This window comes from Prinia subflava, chromosome 3 (assembly GCF_021018805.1).
Source record: "Prinia subflava isolate CZ2003 ecotype Zambia chromosome 3, Cam_Psub_1.2, whole genome shotgun sequence".
NCBI classification, from domain to species: Eukaryota; Metazoa; Chordata; class Aves; order Passeriformes; family Cisticolidae; genus Prinia; species Prinia subflava.
In genome coordinates, this window is record NC_086249.1 from 89,215,582 (window position 1) to 89,226,568 (window position 10,987).

Sequence of the window (10,987 nt, forward strand, 5' to 3'; positions counted from 1 at the left end):
ACTAGAAAAAAGAATACAGCCCAAAACGTGGTTATGAAAAGGGGTCATTAGAAAGAGAAACATATGGGTTTTGATCTCACTCTCTGTGCAGGCACAGTCTGCCAGCCCTATGAGACTGATGGTGTCTGGTGTCGCTGCCTCCCCACCCCCAGCCGACAGGCAGCCCTGCCGAGGTGATGTGGTGAGCTCTGCCCTCCAGTACTGAAGCAAATTCTTCCTTTCTCAGTATTTCTCAGAAGATTTTCTCTCCCTTTCATGCATGTCCCCAGATATCATTAACTATACATATATTGGACAGAAAGCATATGCTAACCATATCCAAAATAGATCACTGTGGTATTAATTACTGAAATGTGGAGACTTCAATGTAAGCATTTCGGTCTTCTAGGCTATTTTTGTGCAATGTTGAATGTGTGATAAAACACCACTTCCCCTGGTAACCCTTTACTTCCCTAGAAACAGTGTAGAAATGAGCAGTTCCTATTGTGTACTGTGATCATATATGGCTGCCACATACATCTGCTGCACAGCAGAATTTTATTAATACAGAACCCTGCCCTACTCCAAGCATCCTATAAAACACAATGAGCACATGGTACAGTGTTCAGTGCAGCAGTTCCACTGGGCTGATACTAAAATGGATGTGAAGAAATAAAAAATGCAGCTCTTGCTTATTTGTTGATATACAGTAGGATGATGATGCAAAGCAACCTATGTCAGGCTTGTCCCTCTTTGAGATCCTCTGATGTGCCAGCTTGGTGCATTTTCAATTTGAACAGGGAAGGCAATCAGATTCTAAAAGAATGGGCTATTTTGTTAATTCAGAGAAAAGGAATTGCAGACAACATTGATTCATTATTTGTATGCTGTCTAGCAGTTTCATTTGCTAGTCTCCCTGTGATATGGCGATTAAAAAAAACCAAAATACTCTGTGCTTTATCATACACCTGTTTCAAAATTCTGTGGCTTAATGACAGGAGTCTATTTTTCTCTCTGTTTTCAGCTGAAGTTAATGACCTGAATTCCAGTATTGCTTTCATTGGGTTTTAAAAAATATCAGAACCCTCTCTGACTTCCTCTTCTTCCTGCTCAGAAAGAAAAAAAAAATAAACATAGTGGGTTCTCAGAGATGCTTATTTTGCCTCTGGGTTAATGAGCTTTTAGCATATTGGGAGCAGAGCAAAGATAATTTCTTCTCCTGTTTCTACAATCATGACGATTACAACACTGCTTTTTCTCCTTGTAATCAAAAACTGGAGTTCTCAGGAGATTTTTCGGTCTCATGGAGCTTGGGCTTTATGAAAACTGTCAGGCACGACAAGATTCAGGCAGTGTTATGGGAATTGGCAACTGGGAGGTTCTGCAACCCCTGCTCCCTCACAGTAAGTGGATGCTGATGGCTAAGCAGAATCAAATATAGGCCTATAGCCTTAGTTTAAGGCCATAATATGCAAAGAATGGCATGGTGAGATGAGTAAATATGGGGTTTTTTAAAAAAATTTACAATTCCTGTGACCTCAGGTCTGATAGCTCTAGATTTATTTTTGCCTAACACAGATTTTCCTTTCAGCAATATTTTGGAACTGAAACTGATTGAGTGGATTTACTCCAGCTTAAAAACATTTCCAGCACTGGAATAGTCCCCAAATATTCACCACATGTCCCATCAAAACATTGTCTTGAAAAAAAATTCATCATTATATTGACCAAGCACTTCTCAGTGATGAAGAAAATTTTCCCCACTATTGTAATTCTCATCATTCTATCTTTGGCATGTGGTCATAGGCTTGAAATTTGGGCCTGGAAAAAAATCTCTTGTGATTTTTAGACACTGCAGATTCCATGAACAGACATTTGAAGTGCTTTTTGTTTGCATGTTATGGTCAAATATTGAGTACACTTACTGCACTTAGAGATATGTTTGAAAATGGAAATAAAATTGCCCAAAATCAAAACAACTCCCCCCCAACAAACACCAAACCAAGAAGAGGAATGCATTTGTGTGTTTTGGAATATCTGCCATGAACAATTTGGTTATTCCTAGAGTCTTCTAGTGGTGTGAAACTACTGCAGTAACATTCAGGTTTCTAAAATAAGTCATATGAACACGCTGAAATCTACTCTATTAGACCAAAAGTATGAAATTCAGACTCTCAGATGGCTCAAATCTTACCTAAAGTATTTTACAGATTTCCATAGATACTACTTTATGTTTTATTTTTTATAATGGAGCTTCCTTTCCATCTGACATATAGCTATATATGATACGGTTTATATTATTCAGGTATAGCATTTTTAAATGTCTTGAAATGGATAAACACTTTTTCAACCATCATTTGAAGTTTTGGAATTTATCTTTAAAGCCGCCTGCTCAGCTAGATTTTAATGTAAGATAATGTAGAGAATTGTGGAGCTACATAATAATCAGAATAACAATAATAATAATTTGCTGGATTAGTTTTTCATGCATCTTAGTTCACCTCACCTGCTCTATATCACAAGGTCTGTACAAGAAAATTGAGCCAACAGAAGGATATTCTTCATTCTTCCACCTAAACTGGGCACTGCCTCTGACAAATGCCAGTGACCCCCTGTGCAGTGTGAATAAAAAAGTCCATTCTTTGCACTGCACATTTTTCTTGATGTTTAATGTGAGAATCAGTAGCGGGGAAAAAGAGGAAATTGCAGAGCGACATCCTCAGACAGAAAAGTGGACATGGCCCCAATCAACCACATTGCCAAAGTGGAAACCATCTTCAGCTTGCTGAGCACCCTCCAGGCTCACAGCAGTTTACTCACACCAGTTTGGGTTCTTGTGAAGGGGCACCTGTTGGCAGGTCACCCACAGTGTCATCCTGTGGTGTGCATTGCTGGCAGTACCACAGGGTGAGCCCCAGAGGCAGCCCCAGGGCAATCCCCAAGGCAGCAGAGACTTTTTTATTTTAACATTTCAATTCAGCTTTCCCATCACTTCAGTCACAAAGTTTCAGCCATACAAAGCAGGAACACAAAATGCTTGAGCCTTACTAGTACCAGGCTGGAATGCAGAGCAGTGATGGCTTTGCATCCAAAGAACAGGGCAAACAGCTCATATGTAAATCCATTACTTAAAGAAATTAATTACTAGATTAAGGATACTACAACCTGTATGAAGGCTTTTGCTGATGGGGAGCCTGATGCCTACTTCTTCAAAAAATCTTGTCCTTATGTTAGACCAAAGGCTAGAAGGTCCCACGAAAAGTTATCATAGAGGGCATGGTAAAATTACTTTAACGAGAAAGCAATAAAAGATGAACTTTATACAAAAAGTCCTATTCCCTAGCAGTAGCAAACAAAACAAGAAATTGAGTTGGTGAAAGCATCAATGATTTTGCTCCCGCTGTTTTGTTTCAGAATGAATTAGGAATAAGAAATCTCCTAGCAGCTGAGCTATACCCCACGACTCTGACATGTTGGGGCAGGACAGATGGATCCCAGACAATTTCATCTCCATAGCTCGCAACTACAAAAGCAGCTGATGCTTGGATCATGCAGAGAACATTGCTCCTGGGAAGAACTTCACGTTTCTTTAATTTTTTCATTATTTTTTTAGCAACTTTAATTACCACTCTGAGACACACACAAAAAAAATCTGCTGCCTGCTTTACTCGTGGTAGCTGACTTGCCAGCATTAAGTAGAGGGGGGAAGGGGAAGCCCTCAAAATTGATGAGGCTAAAAATGACACCACTTCTCAGCAGGAGGAGTTAGAATGATGCCAAGAGGAATACAGGTGAGATTCTGGGAGACATGCATCCTTTTACAGTGGTCCATAGTGTGTACATATTCCTACATGTCTTCTTCCCTCGTGCTTTGCTTGTAAAGTCATCCCTGCTGCGTGTGGGAGGTGTGGGTTACACTGAGAAATGCCAAAGTCGCTCTTGAAGTCCTTGCTGCATTTTAAAGGTTAAAACTAGGAACAGACTGGCATTCTCCTAAAGGTCTTTAAATGGAAGAGCTGTTTAATCACATGCACTGCAGCACGAGTAGAGCACTGTCTCTTCCATATCATTCTCAGCTGGAATTTTTGAGCTGATAGGCACAGAGTTTGTTTTCGGCAAAGGCAATGCTGTGACATCTCCAGTTTGCTCTCTCCAAGATAATAAAACCCAGCAAATAGTGTTTGAGACCAGGAATGTTTTCACACAGTTTTTAATTTGGTTGCCTGAAAGTCTTCTAAATGCACATTTAGGGTTAACAGTAGTGAGCAGTTGAATGCTCACACCTTCCAGTGAAATTTCCCTCCTTGCTGAATCGAGTCCCTTTGAAATGCCAAGGTGCTGAGCAGGTGTGGTTGCCTTCATTTCAGTGAGTTTTCTAGATGTGAGGTTATTTTTCATCTGAGTGTCTAATTAAGGGTAATAACACAGTTTTAGTCCCATGCAACTCTCCCCATGATATGATATGTTTATGATATTAGCTTGTATGGGGCCTCCTAGCCAAGACTCTGTTGCAATGAGCACTTCTCAGAAGGAACGGGAGTATCCCCCCTCTTTGCACAACATATGAAATGCAATCACATATACCTCAAGGCTTTCTCTTCCCACTGTCTCCTTTCACATATGCTTATTTTTCATTGGATCCTGCCCTAAATTTGTTCTCCTTCACCTAGATAAGCACCCTAATAATACCACCATTATGTGCCCAAGATGTTTGGTCTCCTCCTTGGTGCTCATTCATCAAACCCAAGCTGTGACCCCTGTCAGGAACTACTCCCTGCTTCAGATCATATGTCTGACTCCACTGTATCATCTAATGGTCTGTTAGGTTGCTTGGTGTCTCCAAATTGCTCACTCTCAGCAGACTTCTGCAAACTTTTTGACTCTATCAAGTACCTTTTGCCTGAGATGGCTGTGCCTTTGAAACACTGCCAGCAAATGCTTCACTCTTTCCTTTCCCATCTATATAGAGTGACCAAAACTGGTCCTCAAGGCTGATCCAGCAGAGGAAACAGCTGCATGCCAGCAAACTGGAAGGGTTATGTGCTGTGTAGGCTGCCTATTAGGAAGAAAGAGCTCCTCTCTAACATTTACACAATCCTTCCTCTTGTTTTCTTAGCTTCAAAACAATAAATTTGAGAGGGTTGTAATGAGCTTGTTTATTTCTAGTGCTAAATTCCTAGACTTATCCTTTTTCACACTGCTAGCCAGCAGTGGGAAGGTTAAAAATGCAGTCAGTTACCAGTGGCAACATACCAGTGTTGTAAATCCTGCCCACACATCTTCAGATCTACTGACATTTGAAACATCTAGGTCTTTTCTGCTAGCTATGCCAGTGTAATTATGTCTTGGTATAGCTCTTTTTCCTACATGTCATCCTCAGGAGTGCTCAGATAAGTATATTTGAAGGATATAAATGGAAGGAGAAAGAAAGAAGGAGGCTGAAGTTACAAAGAAAGAAAGGAAGCCATTGCAAATAGTTCACTGGGGTGTTTGAAAAAGCAATATCACATATTAATAGTTGCAATTTAATAGCAGATTCCTGATCCCTTTAAATTATTTGAGATTATTCCCTGTGATCTGCAGGATGGGCTGTGCCAGTGAAATCAATTACATTTCATATCAGCACCCTATCCTTATGTTGCACAGCAGGGATGTGGAGATGCTGTACGTCCTTCTAGTCAGCAGTGCCGTAAGCTAAACAGGCTGGAGGTAGTGGAACTGGCATATATGCTAAGGCAAACGTGTGAAATCTCCATGTGAGGACCAGTGAGTCACTGCTGCTTCTCTTTGGAGTCAGCAGGGAGAGGAGACAGCTTTGCTGTCAGTCAGGATTCAGCTGGATGCAAAACTGGCCCAAATGAACGTGAGGACCTTTTGTTTACAGTGCACACACACACAAACATACACACACACATAAACATACACACACAAGCAAAAATGAATTTTCCAAATGGAGTGTTGTGGTGGTGGGTTTTTGTTAGGCTGTTTTGAGTTCTGTATCTCAATGATTCTTCCCTGTTTCCCCCCGCTCTATGCATCATGTGCTGTCCAGGCATGTCCCCATTTTTGTACCTCTCCTACCCCTGCCCTGTCCCTAGAGGCTTTGGTCAGCTGTCCATCTCTCCCCTGACCCTGCCCTATGCTATGGAAAAACCCCTGTCCATCTGTCCTGAGACCAATCACCTGCTTGTTCCACACCCCTCACCCCTTGGGTTTAAAAGTGGACGTGGGCTTTGTTCCTGGCTCCTTTTCGTGCCCCCCTCTTGGGGAAAAAAGGTCTCCAAGAAATCGTACGAAAAAGAGTCTCTTCTAGTCCTTGCTCTGAAGTCTAGACACCTGTTTGCTGTAGAAGAACAGCCTTGTTCTGCACCCTTACATGAACCTGCAGGCAGATTTGGGAACAGCCCCTGGCACAGCCGGGAGACAGAGCTAGCTGGGATTCTACCGGCCGTGTCAGAGTGTGTTTCCAAATGCTGAGAGAAAAAGGCTTTACTGTCTGGTCAAGGCCTTTCTGCCCTGATCACTGCCTTGCTCGGTAGCCAAGACCACTGCTGTTTCTGCAGGACTTTGTGAGAGTCCAGCCCAGTACAGGTGACAGAATGGAGTCACAGGTGATGGGAAGGGTGGCCACGACTTCAGTTGGGTATGCTCAGGGACTCAGCAAGTCTCAGCTGGAGCCTGCTCCTTGGCACCTTTCTTCTGTGCAGCACTTTAGAAGAGAGCAGGGGGAGAGGGTCATCCCCTCATGCCCAGCTCTGGCGAGTGATCTTGAAAATTTTGTTGTTTTTGTTAATTGCTGCTGGCCCAGAGACAGCAAGGATGGGACTACCCAGAGCACTGGTTCTCCTGGAACAGAACATCTCACTCATCATCCTTCAGTCAGAACAGTATCCAAATATGCATGCAGAATTAAAGGCAGATAAGAAACTGGAGTACCATGCAGTAGTTAACATGTTTTAAAATTCCTTTTTACTGATATTTTTACAGAAGTAATATAGCTTAGATCAGTGCTGTATTATGGACATCTTAATCACATGTGTCTTCAGGCATGGTATCTTTCTAAAATGTTATTGTACTTAAAAGAAAATGGGCCACCCGAGACAACAAAGTAATACAAGCTTATGATTATGAAGCAATCACTAGCAGTTTACGCTCTTGTCCACTCCTGTGTGGAGGATTTTTATGGTGTGGGGATGCTGCAGGCTGAGAAAAGGTGGCAGTAACTAGTGGAACTAATCACTGGAGTAAGCACCACAGCAATGAACAAAGATTTGGCAGTTGCTCTCTGTGCAGATAAATCAATTTATTATGTGATCAAGGCCTGTGCTTTGGTCTTTGCCTATGTGAATTATTTATAACACCATGCTGAATTCCAGCCCTATACACTAAATTCTTTCAACAGATGTAATGAAGTATGAGAAATTATCCTTTGTGGTATGAATGTATGTTAGTGGGCCCTCATAGATTTTTTCTTCCATAGATGCAGAGTATAGATTTTTAATCTGGTGATGGTCTGCTGCCTTCAGCCACTATTCTTGCATTTGACACTAGTGAAGCCATTTTTACAAATCCAGCATAATTTATCCACAGGTTTTTTCTTGCCCAGAAGGGGCATATCACATGCAGACTTTCGTTCCTAATATGCAAAACAGTATTTCCAGTGAGGTAGTCAAAGATACTTTTGCCCTTCGGAACATTCAAGCATTACAGCACTCAATAGTGCAATCAATACCTCCAGTGTAAGTTTCCAGGATCACATTTATTAGTGTACACTATACATTTAGGACAAATTATATATAAAGACAAAAACTGTCTCTTAATTTGCGTCTCCCATTCTTGGTAGTGTTTTGAGAGTTACTATGTATTTGACCCAGCTGACAAATATTTTTTATGTTAAAATATGCTTCAGTTTTATCTCAACAAACAAGAAGATATGCAGCTAGCTACTTCAGACATCTCCGTTGACGTTAACAGGGAACTTGTCTGCTGGTTTTGGTCTTTCAAATTGTACAAAAAAAATTAGATCACCAAACCAGCCTAAGAGAGATGATGTGGATTCCCTTAAAACAAGAGTCTGTCACTGCACTCTCTTTTTTTGCAGGTTCCATTTCAAATACTCAGCTGGACTGAGAGCATGGATGCCTCTGCAAATTGAGCTCGGAGGAACTGTAAATTTATATCCACACCTAGTCTTGACACATCATTTACTGCCTGATATTGCTAGATTTGGTTAGGGAAAGAAAGGTGCCTACACAAACAGACTTTTCTACAGAAGAAGCAAAAGAACATTCCTTTGGAGGGAATAACCACCATCCACACTCCTCATCACCATCTCTGTCTCTCAAGATTGAGGAAGCTGGTCCTCGTTCAAGAGCAGTCCTTTTTTCTTCCTCATCCCTCAGCAACCCACAACACACTCACCAAAATCAGGAGGCAGCCTGAGGCTGTACTATCATTGCTTAGAGAAGTATTTAATTTATAGTTCCAGGTTTCTCTGGAGCTAGACAAAAGTTAAGAACTCAACAGACACATAAGATGCCACCTTCTATTTCCTCTAGGTCCTACTATAATTCTTCTTTGCTTTTCAGACAATTCAATCAAACATGCATTATCCCTTGAGACAATTTTGTTAAAAACCCCACATTTTTAACTCAGTCAGTAGCTAAATTGACAAGAATGTGCATACTTTACCACCTTCAGAAAGCAGGTATGAATATATGAGGATTAAATGAAAATTAAATGAAATGGTTTTATTATGATGATATTTTTAATTCTTTTCTCAGTTGTGACCAGTGATTCTGTTTCGCAGTAGGAAGTCATATTTCAGCAACAAATTAATAGGGCTGGAAATTAATAACTGCCCCTTTTCAGTCCCATTTTACAAGCCTCTAATTTCACCTCTATTTTCTCACTTACCCTCTTCTGGGTCTTCTGGTTAGTTTACCTTAATGGTAAACATTCAGTCATTTTAGAGCAATAGTGGAGCTTGTACCATACAAATGTACACCTTTCTTATGCAGTATTCTCTGAATTATTTTCTTGGTATAATTTCAACAGGTGTAAATATTAGCTGGAATTTCCATCATTTAGAAGATTAAATTTGCGGCAGGACAGTGCCTTGTTTCCTCTTAAGAAAAGTGCCATTTATGGATATTATTTGGTTGATTATGACTTTAAAGTTCAGGGTCAAAGTATAAAAGCTTAGTCCACTTTAGGGAAAGCAATCTTAGTAAACACATTATAAAATCTGTCTCTAATAAATCCCCCATGAAATGAACCAAATATCAATGTCTGTTACTGTCATTAACTTCTTGTTGTCTTGATTTTCTTCCAGTAACTTAAAAAAACATTAAAATGTGTGAATGGCGGATCTCCCATACAAAAGGATCTAACTGATAGTTTTATTTGGCTTTTTCCCCTAGATCTTGTGCAATTGTTTTAGCAGGAATATTTCATATGTTGAGTGAGTGCTGTATGTAGGATCATATGTATGTAATCTCCACAGAGTACTAAAAGTTCTGAGTATGGAATACATAGTTATGTGAAGCATTTATAGGGTAATACATAGCCTTATATACCCAGTGTAACATTTGCCTAGCCCTATTGCCTTTATGAATATGGTTTTCCTCCTACTTTGTCTTACACTCCTTGAGTTTATTCCCATATGCTTCCTGATTTACAGTGTTTCACACTCTGCTCCTTTGTGTTAATCTGTAAAGAGAGACTCCAGTGCTGAAAGTGAAGCATCCCAGAGCACCCACGCAAACAGACTGAGGGAAGGGACTGTAGTGCACATCCTGTAATTAGGAAATGTGCTCAGAGTGCTAACAACATCAAGAACTGGTGTTTCTTAAAAAAAAAAAAAATCTTTATTATGCTGCCACTTCTCTTGTCTAGAGTACAAACTGGTACCTGGACTATCTTCTACATTACATTTATGTCAGCTTTTGGAAATCAATTAGTATGCACAGATCTCCAAAAGCATACACTTCATTTGGACACATGTATGAATTGAAACCTCCTCTTTTGGTAGTAGCTCCAGTTGTTATGTGAAGTCATCCTTAAAGGACTGGGCCCTTAAAAATTGGGCTCAGGACAAATTTTAAAAAACAGATCCTATAGGGTCTGCCACACTTTCAGGTGCAGTGTGATCTGTAGGTTTTATGGTGGCTTGGGAAATAAACATCACCTCTTTCAGTAGGTAATTCAATATAGGGTTTTTTTTCAGTGTGTAGCTAGGTCAATTTTTTGTCTATTAGTGAGATGCTCAGCTCATTTTTTTATTATAGGGCATTCTCAGATCCCTTCTGCTTTTCCCCTTTGCTCACAGTTAGCAAAACTCCCAGGTAATTTATGACATCATTGTGTTACTTCTGACAAAAAACAGCCCGTGTATTCCCATTTTTGGTGAGTTTTCACGTGAAGCTTTCCTATCAGTTTTGTTCTCAGTAGCTGAGGCAAGAGATAGGTGTCTCCATAACAGCTGGAATTGATTCTGTCAGGTGTGGGAGGGAAGCAGGGCGAGAAGGATTGGGGCTCTCCAGCAGGAACAGGAGCTGGAAGCCCTGTGAAGCCGATGTGCCTGCAGTGCTACTGCATCTTTCCATGTCAGCTGGATGGGAGGTTCCTCTTTCCTCCTTACTTTGTTCTCTGAAGGTGCTAAACACTCAGCAAGAATTTTGTTCTATTGTTAAGATGAAGAATCTGGGATTCTAGTCTTGAATAAATAATGAGTGTGCTTACGTAAGGGTACTTATAAAAAGCAGCAGCGAGGGGAGAGGGCTGCTCCCCGAGCCCATATTGTTCCTATATGCTACCTGCTGGGTTCATTGTTAGCTGTAATGTCTGCTCTGCGACAGCTGAAAGAGAGGCTAAGTATGACAGATTTGTTCTCCACCTCCCACCAAGACACTAATTCCAGTTTCAGCAGCTATTTGTTCCCTTGCCTTTAGACTGTTCCTTCCAGCTTTGCCGTGCCCTTCCTTGCCGCCGTGCAGGGTTGCACTCG